This window comes from Colletes gigas, unplaced genomic scaffold, assembly GCF_013123115.1.
Source record: "Colletes gigas isolate AHSC1104 unplaced genomic scaffold, ASM1312311v1 Colletes_gigas_Sc00013, whole genome shotgun sequence".
Classification (NCBI taxonomy): Eukaryota; Metazoa; Arthropoda; class Insecta; order Hymenoptera; family Colletidae; genus Colletes; species Colletes gigas.
The window spans coordinates 5575081-5588508 of NW_025106642.1; the positions used below are offsets into that span (position 1 = coordinate 5575081).

A 13428-nucleotide genomic window follows, 5' to 3' on the forward strand; every position below is an offset into this window, starting at 1 on the left:
AGTAAATAGAACTGTATAGGACAGCGTACGCGTCGGGTCGGGAAAGGGAATCGTCGCGCGCGATGGATTTAATAGACGAGAAAAGGGGTACCGGCGGTCGACGACGAGCCGGACGGGTAAAAAATTACACGAATTCCTGGTTCGGATGGCAGGTGTACCAACTTGTTATTCCGCGACTCGGTTCTTGCGCTGCTCGAACGGCCAGAAGAAAGGCTAATGTTTTGATCCGGCTGTGGATTTTACTCACCGCACGTCGTAATCTCGAGACGTATGCTGACTTTTGCTACGGTTAATTCCCAAAAAAATCCACCGGGACCGGCTGTTTTTCAACGCGTGTCGGGTGAAAGTAGCTAGCTCGTTGACTTTTAAACTGAGCTCGCTGGCTTTCCCATAAAAAGCTGGTCCCTGTGATTCAACGTTGCACGGCCGAACATGTGTCAAGAAATTGGCCGGATCGATGAAAAAACGATTGAGATCGAGGGACCGGCCGCGGCGGAACGTACCAACCGCGAAGGGGACCCGGGTAAAAAGTTCGAATCGATAATATTCCTATGCGTTTCGTTACTCGATCCGTTCCGTTAAATTACCCTGTCCGCTCCTCGTTGATTGTTAATGCCTCCATAACTCCGGATACCCTATTAAAATTTGCGTTCTCCAATTAACTCGTGGCTTCGCGTCGTCGATAAATTTTACTTACTATTAGCATTATAAATAGACGATTAATCGTGCTAATTTGACTCGCGGATCGTGAAACTCTTTTTTTTTCTGGTAATTTTAATCCTTGGACGATATTTATCCCATCGTTTGACTTGCATTTTGCAATAGATTTAAATATACAAATACAAAGAGTCATACATCCGACCGAATTCTGTTTTGTTTAAACGACCCTCTCGCAGACCAATATTAAAATCAAACTTTTTACTGATATTATAAACTGTGACATTGATATTATTTATTTTGTAAAAACTGTTTTTGGTAGAGGATTTCCACCGTTTCCTCGAAAAGATCGCTTTATCGAGGTGCAATAACGCAGGCTGTTTATCGTCGCGCGAAGTTATATAGTTAAAATTTCAGAGTTACGTTACCTGGCGCGCCGTCACCGAGGTTTTTGCCGCGTTTACGGCCGCTGAAAGAGCCGCGGGATTTTAAGAGGAATGCCAGCCATTATCGGTGGACTTACTCAAGTTCCAAGTAATTTTTAATCCTCGTGCGGCGATATTACCTACCGAAGCCCCCGTCCGCGGAATGTCGATTCCGTCGGCGTAATTGAAAGGAGTCGAGCTTCTTACCGATCCCGCGGACCGCGTCCACATTCTTAAACGCGCGACTAATCCACGTACCTAATGTTTCTCGAACGTTCGCGCGTCGATTAGTCACGGGAGCTTCTGTCGCGTACGATTCCTCAGCTTATCCGAAGAATCAAACATGACCGTTTGGCGCAAACAACGGATAACTGTGGCTCTTTAAAAACTCGAAAAGAAACGCGACGGTATCCTCGAGCAAACATCGTGGGCAGGAGTGGAAAGCGTGGCCTCGCAATTACAGCCACTTCGAGTTAACGAAACGTCTCTCGTTTCGCGTCGATCGTGTCCAAGTTGACGCGGTTTCGTTCGGCCGTTGTTCCTGCTCGTTTCGAGAATAGCCAGGACCTCGTGTTTACCGTTCCTTAGCGTTTCCGCAAATATTGACGACCGTGGGACGATTCGTAGGAGGCACCGCCGTGGACAAGCAAACGATTTGTCGGATCACGAGGACGGTCGCTGCTAAGTTTAATTTCTAGTATCAACGATCCTTTGTGAAAGTTCCCGACTATATTAATAAGATTAATAAAGAGCGTCCCTGTTAATTTACACGATACAAAAAAATAAAAATAAAACAAAAAGCCACGTTGCTTCCAACATCAGACGATAAAGAGTCTCGAAAGTATAGAATCAAGTATTTATATCGTATCAAAAAATTTTTGATCGAGATCGAGGATGTTGCACCTCTTTTCCTTTATTTTGATCGAAGAACGAATTCCTATCGTCCAGCGGTGGGTGGGCATTCTATTCGTAGCACGCCTATCGTGCGTCTTTGGCCCCGATTCTATTACGTCGCGTGCATCGAAGCAATTTACGATCCTCAAACAGCGACATCAAGTATAATTTACTTACCAACAAAGTAAAAGACGCGCTCGTCGGGTTCATTTTGTACATACGAAGTATCAAGGAACCAATTACAGAATCCAACCGACGTGCTGACAACAATAAAAGCGAGAATCGCGTGATCGTGGATCTTAACGTTTCGTACCCCGAGGGGGTCGCGTTGCCAATGTTCTTCCAGCAAATGAAGATTCTCGCGCGAGGTAACGTAGATTTTTGCGAACGATGTTTGCACTGCGGACACGCTCGTACAATTTTCTACGCGGCGAACAATGGCTCCTGGCTGGCTAGCACGAAAGCAAAATACGAAGCCACGGGACAAAGGGTGTATAGACGGGAGAGGAAGAACAAGAAGACGCGCGAGCGCGTAGGGTGGAACCGACGAACGGGAGAAAATAAAAATACGATAGGCACCGGGACGGTGTGTTATCCTCGCTGCGCATCTTTTGCACGGCCCTGTAGCCCAGGTAGGTATATTCGATTCGGGGCCCCGCGAGCCGTTGTAACTCACCGTACGAGGGGATTCATTACCGTCGAAGTCACGTACCGAGACCGACTCCGAACCGTGCAAATGGACTAAATAAATAATTTACCCGCGAATTATTATTAACGAGTTCTTGGAATCCATGCTCGATACTTGCCATTAAACCGCGCGCCCTTCCCGGCGACCATCGTGAAAATTGCCGCGGAGGCCGTAGCGTTTCTCCTTGAAAATTTCTCGGGACTTTCACTGAAAAATTCGTTCTCGAGTTGAGAGATGGATACAAATTTGGGCTGGATTTGTGGAGTTTAGGAAGTATCGAAAGAAATTTTAGTCCGAAATAAAAATTTTAATCTTGCGGGATATTATACGATTTTACGTATCGAGACGCATTGCTTTTCGTTTACTTAAGTAGTTTCAAATTTCTGATATCGAATGATACGTGAAAAATGAATATTTTAGAATTATAATATTGAATTACGAAAACAAGTGGAGATTTGTATTTGTTGGAACGCTTATGGACCAAAAGTTGTGTAGAAATTTGCCTGTGGGCGACGGGGATCGATGGAGACGATTCCGGAAGAGATCGAACAGGGAAGCGAACACGAGTCCGAGTAAAAATCCGCGTGCCTGTTGGATGTCTGGAATCCGAGGAACGCGTCGTCGAGTAAGCTCCGTGACACGAAACGCGAGCTTTATTCAAATCTCGTCGACCCGCACGATTTTTTCCAAACGCGAATTCCTGGTGTAGCGGCGCCACTGCGCTTTCCGAACCGGTATTCTCTTCGGTCCAGCGTTATAGTCGACGTTCTATGCCTGTGGTATACTCGGAACCAGAGACTCACGGGGAGAATTGGCTGCACAGATGAGAGAGTCACGGTGCGAGATGGCTCGAGGGTGCTTCGCCACTTTTCGTTCTCCCGTGTCACCCTGTGGTCGCGTAACGAGGGAATACCGATGTCTCGTTAGAAAAATTACGTCGAAAAGGTTTCAATATCTCATATTTTTGTTTCTTACAAGCTTTGAAATTCTTGCTATGATTATTCAAATGCAATTCAAATTTGTTAAACTACGTTAACAGACGTTAATAAGCATCTGGTATTATTTTCTTGGCTGTAAGATGAAGATGAAATATATGTCTCAGTGGTTCGAGAGGTTAAAGAACTGTAACACGAACCTAAACAAATTAAGAGTCTTCTAAAGAATGTTAAATTAACGAAATTAGGGATGTATTCCATATTAGTACAACTGACTCTAGTCAAAGGATTAAGAATCTTCAGCGTAAAAAATTTAGAAAAATTAAAAACCAGTGCTGCATATTGTTATGTTTGAGCCAGACGAAGATCGAGGATCGTTGCTCGACGAAACGGTAAATGATTCTTAAAATGAATTTCACCAACTTGAGGGATCCTTCTTGAAACCGACAAAGAGTGAAAGACGTTTAAAAAACGGTACAAGCTTCTAATGCTTTTTTTTCTTGCTATAAATATCTGTTGGTGACGTATTTATTTTTCGATCGTATCGTATCATCGAACGGATCGAAAGCAGCAATCGAGGATCGACGATTCGAAGAAAATTTAATGCACGTCTATCGTATCGAAAATCTCGTCCGGCCATAACGCACCCGCGCTGCTGGGCCCGCGTATCCCCTGAATCCGCGTCGATTCTTCAAAGTCTCCGCGGAGGCCGCGGTGTATACTTTCCAGTGCCAAGTTTTATCTGATCCGCGTACGGCGAACGCACGACGCTGCAAGAGGAATGCGAGTCGAGCGTTCCTCCGGCGAACATCAGAGCGGAGAACAGGTTGGCGAATAAAGCAACGCGCCAGCTGTAAATCGCGCGTCGAAGCGCGAGATACGAGCTTGGCCCTGTCCCGCTTGACGTCCGACCAGCCGCCATAGAGATTGATCTCGCGCTTCCTTATGGCCGTCATCGTCGTCCTTACGATCGGAATTATTGTCTTGATCCGCGTCGCGGATACGCCTGGAATTCCTTGAAACGATCTGCCCCGAGGGCCAGGCCTCGTTTACTCGCGCGCGATACGATTTCAGGGTTCACGCTGTGCCCGTCCCTCGAACGCGCCCGAAAAGCAGATCGAGAGATTAGGATCCGCGACAAACGCAAGTTAGATCTATCCCGCCCGAAAAACTGCCTCCAAGACGTCACACAATTACATACGGGTCCAGAGTTGGTCAATTTTTTCTTCGAAGAACCGAACGATAACAATTATTCTTTCTTTCGTCCAAAGAATTGGCGCAATTAAAAGTCATACCTTGTGTGCTCTTGATTGCATCACAGAAAGGTATTAATCGAAGTAGATTAATTAATACGCTAAAAACAGACAGGATTTCTTTTTGCCTGGCACGCTCGGACATGTCCCGACATAGTACGGTTAATTTTGCATTCGTCATAAGCGGTATCCATTTAATTCAGCACCGGCTTCGTATTTATTACATCGACGCCAACTGAATGAAATTCCTACATAATTAGTTCACGATTATTGTCGTCGGCGTGTCCAGCTTCGTTCGAGCGAGACTTTCCATTTAATTGCACGCTGTACGTGAATTTTTCAAGAGACGCGTGATTTCGTCACCGCGCGTTAGATCGAGCGGACCGCTTTGCGCGCGGAAACGAGAAATCGACGACGAGAGAAGGTCCCAGCGGCCGAGGAGAGGGCAACGGAAAGAGACAAATTCGACGACAGAGGAGGGGGACGGTGGAATCGAAGAAAGGGAGTAGGAGTGGTTATGTTGCGGCTAAATTTAGGCCCACGCGCGCATAAAACCACCTGTTGATTCCTGGCGAACTCGTGCGATCGCCATTATCGTCGCGAGGCAACCTGTGCGTCCGATAATTAGCGTCAACGTGAAAAGTGGACTCGCCATTTTCTGATACCGGTAAACTCGGCGACGTTCGACAAATCGTTTTGGGCTTCGACGCGTCCCCGATGTTTTCTATCGATCGTTAACACGGCAATCTGATGTTTTAGAACAAAAGTTTAACGACTTTGTACGTTAAATAAATACGGAATTACTACAATACCTACATTCACGCTCTTGAAGGATCGCAACATGAATTCTTACGCTTGGCTGCTTGTCATAGTGCCTGGATATCCTCATAATTACGATTACGTTCTAACCAAATTAAAGACCACACTTGAACACCACAGAAAAACTTTATGGCTTCTATAACCCTTACAATCCTTTGTTCATTTACGCGAATACTGCACATGGTTTGATCGATGTTTTTAACCATTCAATTCTATCATTTAAATGTTCTCCACTTGGCATCTCCTTGTAATTATTCACAGTCTCGTACTTCATAACATTCAATTTTGTTTTTCTGTTTATCTTCTTCGCTTCTATCTTTTTACCCAATGGGTATTTAATCTCGTGAATAAATAAATAAAAAAATTTCAGATTAGTCAGATCGTGACGAAAGTAAAATGAAATATATCCATATCCCTTTGTTTTCTCGTTCCATTGAAAATTACTATTGTTTTCGAAACCTACGGTTTTCCGACCGATTTGTCGAACGTTCATTAAAGATTCGCAATGGCTATCTAAGCGACTGAAAGTCGTCCTTCGAGGAAGTCGAGAGTCTCGCGGTGGAAAGAACAATCCCAACGATGAGCCAACTTTCGAACAATGACAAAGGGAATCGGAATAGGGTGTTCTCGGTCCTAAATTTCGCAGCATTGTTCCGGCGTTGTTACGCCTGTTACCGTGGCTGTATCTCTCTACGGGGACCCTTTTTGTGGGGGCGAGGGTTTGACCTACGCCAAACAATGCCCGAGGAATAGTCAAACCACTCGAAGCGAACAATGCTGCGTCAGTGTTCGAGTGAAAAATGTCAAGGGTGGCTCGAGGGTGATTTCTCAGGGTTCGGGCTGCGTTAAACGATCGAAACGGAGCATCGATGGGCACCTGCTAAAAACTGAAAAGCCACCTTTAACCGCGGCTTTCACGAAAAGTCTGCGGGAAGTGCAGATCGCTGATACTTTCCCAACGCGGTCCAAAAGGTTTCACACAGTTTCCGAATAATCTCCAGAATCGAGAAAGCCAATCATCGTGGATCGATTTTTCGTAATAACAGTTGAAAGAATACAACGATTAATATCTTAATTCTTTATTGGTAAACGACAGATTCAATGTTTCAGAGAAATTTCGCAGACAGAAAGATTATTAACAGCTACAGATACGGATAAGGCTATTTAAAATGGTTCTATAATTTTTATATGCCCTATTTATTCATCGATACGTAGAAGCTAATTTGTTTCATATTCTAAAACGTAGTAAAAATCTCAACTGGGTCGGCTAGGAACGTCGTCGGAAGGGAAACGAATGTTTAAAGAGCGTCTTGTGCTTTCTTCATCCCGGAACTACGGAGTTTACGTTTAGCATTCACATTTTTAAAGGATTCCCCGTTATTTTCACGTTGGCCTGGTATTTCACTTCGACCTTTAGTTACATAGAACGTCCGCCTCTTTCTTGGGTAATGGTACTCGGCTTTCTTGCTTTGAGGCATAACCTCGGCCGAAGGATCTCTCGGTCGTCGATTCTTTGTCGAAGCGACCATGTTATTACAGATTTATGGTAAACGATTATCGCGAGATTCGCGGAAAAAGCGAACGATAGGTGGAATCTCTCGAAAAACCAACTTCCACGAAACCCTCGCGATCCGTAGATTCTTCCTGGAAACCGAGTACACACGATGTATTTTCACGCCTGCCTAAGGTGGCTTTTACGTAACGCGATTCCACACTCTCGCGAACGTTGCACACCACGCTGGGATCGAGTACAATAACAGTAAACGTTTTCGCGCTGCTTACTCCGGCGAACGGTGGACTTTGATTTACCTAAATGCTTTTGAAAAGTTCAAAAAATGATAATTTTGTTTATTCAAACGACCGTATTCGTCGTATTACGGAGAAAAAGAAAATGTAAATCCAAGACAAATACGGGATCGAAGGACAAGGTTTGTGCATAAGGTTGCTTTGCATATCAAACGAACTTAATTCTAAATTTCCAACTTAAATACAAGGTGCTCGAAAAGACGTTCTTATGTACGAGAAACTAATGAGTTTCATGTTTAAAAATGTATTACTAATTTGAAGAAAAACTTTCTATAGGTCCATTTATTTTTACAAAACGAAATCAGTAATTGACAAACATAACCTGCATATAACTGTTACCTTTCAAACATAAAGAAGGTTGTATATTAAATGAATATTTTTAATACCTATCAAAGGATATCAAACCTCTCTGTGTCACATTATTAAAGATACATATCGATAAATAGGCTGCAATTTCAAGAATTTCTGTCCCGCATTTAATTTCTGAATAGTATTACTTTCGAAGAAAAAAGAATTGATTTTCTGACTGCCTGGTCCCCTTAAGCTGCAGCTGAATAAGGAAGCCTTTGAAAAGGTCGTAGCGTCGACCTCGAACAAAAAGGTTCTCTGGAAACGTTTATCGGGCATCTACGTTGATCGCGAAGCGTGGTCCGACGCCCACCCGGTCCACGAAATTGGAGCATTTCGTGAAATCGGGGACCGCGAGGTTCGGTCCCGTTCTCCGTGGCGGCGAACACTCGGCGGAACACATGTTTTTTCCGAGTCCAGATGCACCGTGCGCAACCCTCAGGTGTAGAGGAACCGAGGGGGATCATACGTGGCCGTGCATCCACACTCCGTAGCGTTCCGCGTAGCGACAAAGGCCCCGAGTCGTGGGGCCCCCTCTCGTCCGTGGCTCGGTGCGCGCGTAGAGAGATACCTAGCCGCTCTCTACCTGGCTAGAGAGGAGCAAAGTAGAGAAACCGAGGCGATCCACGGTAGAAGGACGAGAGGGGGCGAAGGTGGAAGGAGGGTGAGAGTCGACGGAGGCGCACGGGGACGAGGCGGGGGGCTAGGAGTTGTCTTCTGGCCGGTCGAAGAGGGGTCGCGAGAGAGGCGAGGAAGTCTGACGGCAGCGGAGAAGAAGAAGAAGGTGGAGAGGCACTCCGGTGGTGGCGACTCCGATGCCGACGGTGGTGGTGGCGGTACCGTGCGCCGGTGGTGGTGGTAGAAGGTGGAAAGGGAGAGGCCCGAAGGTGCAGAGAGAGGCGAGGAGAGACTCCTGCCCAGCGTGGACCTGTACGTCGTTGCATGGCCGACCTGGAGACTCGCTCTCCGCAAGGTGAGACGCGCGGACCGAAGAGGAGGCCTCGAAAGATCGGCAGGAATTCTCGTGAAAGCCGCCTCTTCCTTTCACGCGCGTTGTTCAGCGCTCGCGCTCTTTCTCTCGTCGTACACCGTGGAATCGCGAGTGAACCGTGAAACGAACGGTGTACCGTATCGTGAAATCGTCGTCCGGTCGTTTAACGTCTCGTCGACGTTCCTCGCACGGGAGAGACGCTTCGATCGTGGGTGGAGACGACACCGACGACTTTGCAACAGTCTCCGGCGAAGGGAGCATCCTTACGCGTTGACAGAGGGAGGCTAGACCAGGGCCACCGGGTGGTTGGTCCGGAACGACCGCGATAAACATTCGGATTTAACGCGTTCGTAGGAACGAGCGAGGAATTCGTTGCTCGGCCGTGTGCTCCGGGAACTCGAGACGACCGAGAACGGGGGTTCGTCGAAGCGATGCCAGGCGGACGCCAGAGTGCGGCGTCAACGTGTTTGACAGTGATAACGCGTGCGCGCGTGCACCTCTTATCGGCCGCGTAAACTCGATCTCGCGTGGCACCGCGATCAGTTGATCTCGCGGACGCGCCTGCCCGGAGACGTCTGTCCGCTTTCTTTCGCGCGCGACGCGACTCGATTCCACGTGCACCGCGTTGCTCGTGCGAATTGCTCAGTTCCGAGTGCGGTACACACGCGTCGACGAAAAACGCCGGGGACACGATTGTTTTGAAAAAGTGAACGTTCGTTTCCTTGAAGTTTCGTACGTGCAGCGTGCCGAATGCCTCGCCTTGGATATTTCGTCGACCGAATGATCGCCTCCGAATCGGTGAGTGACGTCGATTTTGGATTCCGAGAGCGTCGGCTATCGTCGACTAGGAGAGTTATCAGCGTTCGCGCGGCGAAAGTTTCCGGAGAAACGACCGTCGAGACACGGTCTCCCCCCGGCCCGGTAGATCGACACGCCTTAACTTTTCTTGCGTACATTCTTCCTCCGTGCAACACACGGTCCCCGGGAGTATCCGCGTCCAACGCTTTTGCGCGGCATCGCCGAAACGCGAACGGTCGCGCGCGTTTTCGGTAAAAAAGTTCTCGACATACCGGCGTTGCTTTTCAGTGAAAAGATTTATAAAGGGGGGCCGAGCGACGGCGCTCGGTGCGCGCCGTGTTTCTTTCGCGAGATCGCGCGAGCTAGACTTTCACGTACCGGGGGCCGCGGACGCACGTTCGTCCCATAAATTCTGGCCCCAAGAACGTAAACAGATCCGCGGAACCATTTGTAGCCTGTCGCGGATACTGCGCGGCCAGATATATCGGTTTTTACCGCGTACCCCGTGTGTTCGAGCGCTCTTGATCATTTTGACACCGCGTCGGGGAAAAACCGGCCTCCCCGCGATCCGAATTAGCACTCGACCGACCTTACTCCGATTTCGCGTCGCGGTCGAGCCGCAATCCGATCGCCTTGTCAGAGGCGTATCGCGCCTAGGTGCTAACGGTGCACTCGATATCATAAACACCGCTCGACCTCGGCGCGTCCGACCGTCGTATTAATTTTTCGCCTCTTTGCACCGAGATTTCCTTCCTCGTTCGATAAAAGAAACTCCGCGTCGGTGCCCAGGGTCTTCGAGCACCGCGAATTGCACAAGACTGGAATTTCTTCTTCGCGGTCTCCCCGGGACCTCGGCCGCCTAATGTTTGCGGGAACGTCAGTAACCGCTGGAGACTTGAACGCCGGGGTAAGAAGCCCGTCGGCTTGCGTTGGTGGCAAAACAACCGTTTGAAAAACATCCGGCCCGGCGAGCATGTGACATCTGCCACTGCACCGGACCATTAGGTGGCTTACCTTTTCAAACTTCGGGACCCACGGGGAAAACGTAGAGCTGTCCACCTTTCCTCCTCTCCTCCCTGCTCGTCCCCGCGCGAGACTTACCCTTTGGTCGCTGCGAACGCCTGCATACACGGGGGACACTTACGTTTCGGACTGTTCGTTGCTTCGTCGACGTTGTTAACGTGACCAGTTTATCGTCAAAATTGTTTTTAGTAGATTTAAGTACCAGATATTTAACCCTTTACACTCGTATTTATATTTGAGAAGGCCACTAGTCAATTTCATATTCGATCAAGATGAAAGGATTTTTATGGGAACATGTTACAATTTAACTTGTCGGTTTAGTAGGAAAAATTAAATCTGCATCTCATCTCTTGAACGGTGATCTTGGGAACAAAACCAATTAGCCAGGACAGAAGAGGAAAAATCTTTTATCTTTATTACTAATCTAGTTAACCCTTAAGTGGGCTCTCAATCTCAACTGAATTATTATACTTAATACCGATTTTTACCAAATTGATGAATGGAAATCAACTTTCCTTTAAAGCCTTTAAAAAATAATGAACTAATGGATATTAAACAATAATCCTTTTAGGGGTTAATAGATGCAAAGAAAATGGGTTCGTTATTATTGATCTACAAGAATTATCCGGCTCGTTTAAGATTTACTAGAAATATAGAATGATTAATGACGGGAAGTCTCTCTATTAGCTCGAATAGAAGTCATTACATAGGTAGTACTATAATCACGCAATAATCTTTAGCGATTAAAAGGTTATTTACCACGCGTTACAGCCTGTCGATTCTCGGCGAGAGACCTATTTCATTTGCAAGTTATTTTCCAAATAATACCAGCAAACGCGTCAGTGGGCCAATCGAGCGTTTAAAGTAGCATCTGTTTCTATTAATACTTAAAAGCTGCAGTTTTCCCGGGCACAATGGGTTGCATAATTTATAGTCGTCGCGTTTCTCCGAACCTGAACGCGATCCGTACTACATAGCCCAGAGTTCGCGTCCCGAAGTCGTTACAAATTTATTCCATCGTGGACAAAGTCGGATCCGTCGGTGCATGATTTATTAAAATGGTCCAAACGAGGCCGATTAGGTCGCCAGTGTGCGAACGTTCGTCACGATAACGATGCGTTTCGAGTTCCCGGTGATCGTTCGACGTTGAAATACCACGTTTGGGATGTCGTCTTATGGTTATGCGTACATATGGATGCGTCCACTCGTTCGAGTATGATGTAGGATGCGTTCGGTGTGCCCGCGAACCACTATGAAAGAAAAAAATGTATTCTGCTTCGTCTAAGGACGCGCCTACTTTGAAACAGAGGTACATTAATCGGGCTCGTGTTGCGGGTCTCCCGGTCTGGGAGGGGGGGAAAAAGGAGGAAAAGATCACGAGGAATGACATTAGAATGTCATCCATACGATTAGAATAAGATTCAACGCATCGCTGAAAATGCAGGAGACCCCGATGCTTTCACGTAATTTATGGAAAAATTCTTATTAATGCCCATAATATCGGGGTATATAGCCATGGGTGCCGGTGGAACCTCGGAATACCGATGACGCGCGTGACGCGCGCGCAGCCTACACGAAATTCTTCCGCTTTTTCTTCGTCGCCGAGCGTTTCCGTCGCTGCAATCGACGAAGGAAATTGACTCTTAATGTAATCGATGTAACCGTGCATTGTTAGCGACAGTTTCGACGCGCGACGGGCCATTATTTTCGCTGGAAAGGCAGGGATCGGCGTCGTTGATAAATCAATTGCGCAATGCCCATGCCCCTTAACGTTGACTTCGATCCTTTGATATCGCGCAATTTGTCACATCGACCAGTTTCTGGCGAACGTTGTGCCTAGCCGCCGCATAATATCCTGCCTCGTAGGTGTGGTAACGTTTGATACTTTCGCGCAAAATCTGGTTCAAATATTTACGTTATCCTCCGCTCGAACGGAACAACAATTTTACAGATATCGACGTTGCTCGAATACCAACCCTGTTGAAAAGAAAACTTTACGAAAATACGTAATTATATCGAGTAAAAATTTAGCGAACATTAATTGTGAAAACTGGAAAGTGGTTTCCGACGCGTCGCCTTTTATTCTCGAAAATATACTTTTTCACGGGAGCTGGCGGTCTTCACGGGGTTTTCAGGTACAATGCATCGGAGAGTCGACGGGCACCGTAGCTTTTCGACCATCGATGGGACACTTAAAACCCGTGCGCAGGCCCTTAAGGCCCATCTTAGTTAGAGGGTATTGACGTTGGATCTCTATGGGATGGCTTTCTATGGGATACCCCACCTGCTTTGGCGCGGTCTGAACGAGAAGAATACGTGGACAGAGGCGCAGGTTTGCGCGCATCGTCTCCATTTTTATAGACGGATCTCGAAAGATACAGTGCCTGCTGTTAGAAAAAATGTTGCGTAATTCTGTACACGAGCCATCGACTTTCAGGCGCCATTAGTCGTTGCTGATAATCATCTTGCTGTAATTGGTACCTGCTAACTTCTTTAACGAATCTATGACATCGTAATGAAGCTCCACGAAAGGCTTTCTATAAGACGATCCAAGAAAAGATTTCTTTGAATCTTGTCTAAATTTATATAATTTATAAATTTGAATATCGTTTGAAAACTCCGAAATAGAGTCGACAACGTCTCGATTATTTGCAAGGAAGAATTAAAAAACTGTTACGTCACTGTAGGTTTGCCAATCGCAATAACCAGTAATGCAAGAAAATAATTTCAAGCAACGGTATTTGCAGGTTTGAATCACTCGATAAATACCAGAGGTGACGCGTAACATTTT

The 13428-nt window shown here is 46.7% G+C and overlaps 1 protein-coding gene across 4 annotated transcripts in view; it reads left to right on the forward strand.

Annotated features, from left to right (window-relative positions):
• LOC122399503 (epidermal growth factor receptor) overlaps positions 1-13428 on the forward strand; it is a 176151-nt gene that overhangs the window by 87717 nt on the left and 75006 nt on the right. The window contains exon 1 of one of the 4 annotated variants that reach the window (XM_043400215.1): positions 8805-9614. The exons of the other annotated variants lie outside the window; for them this stretch is intronic. The gene's annotated coding sequence lies outside the window, so the exon portion shown is untranslated. Of the gene's footprint in view, positions 1-8804; positions 9615-13428 lie in introns of those variants that run through there. 4 annotated transcript variants of the gene reach the window in all.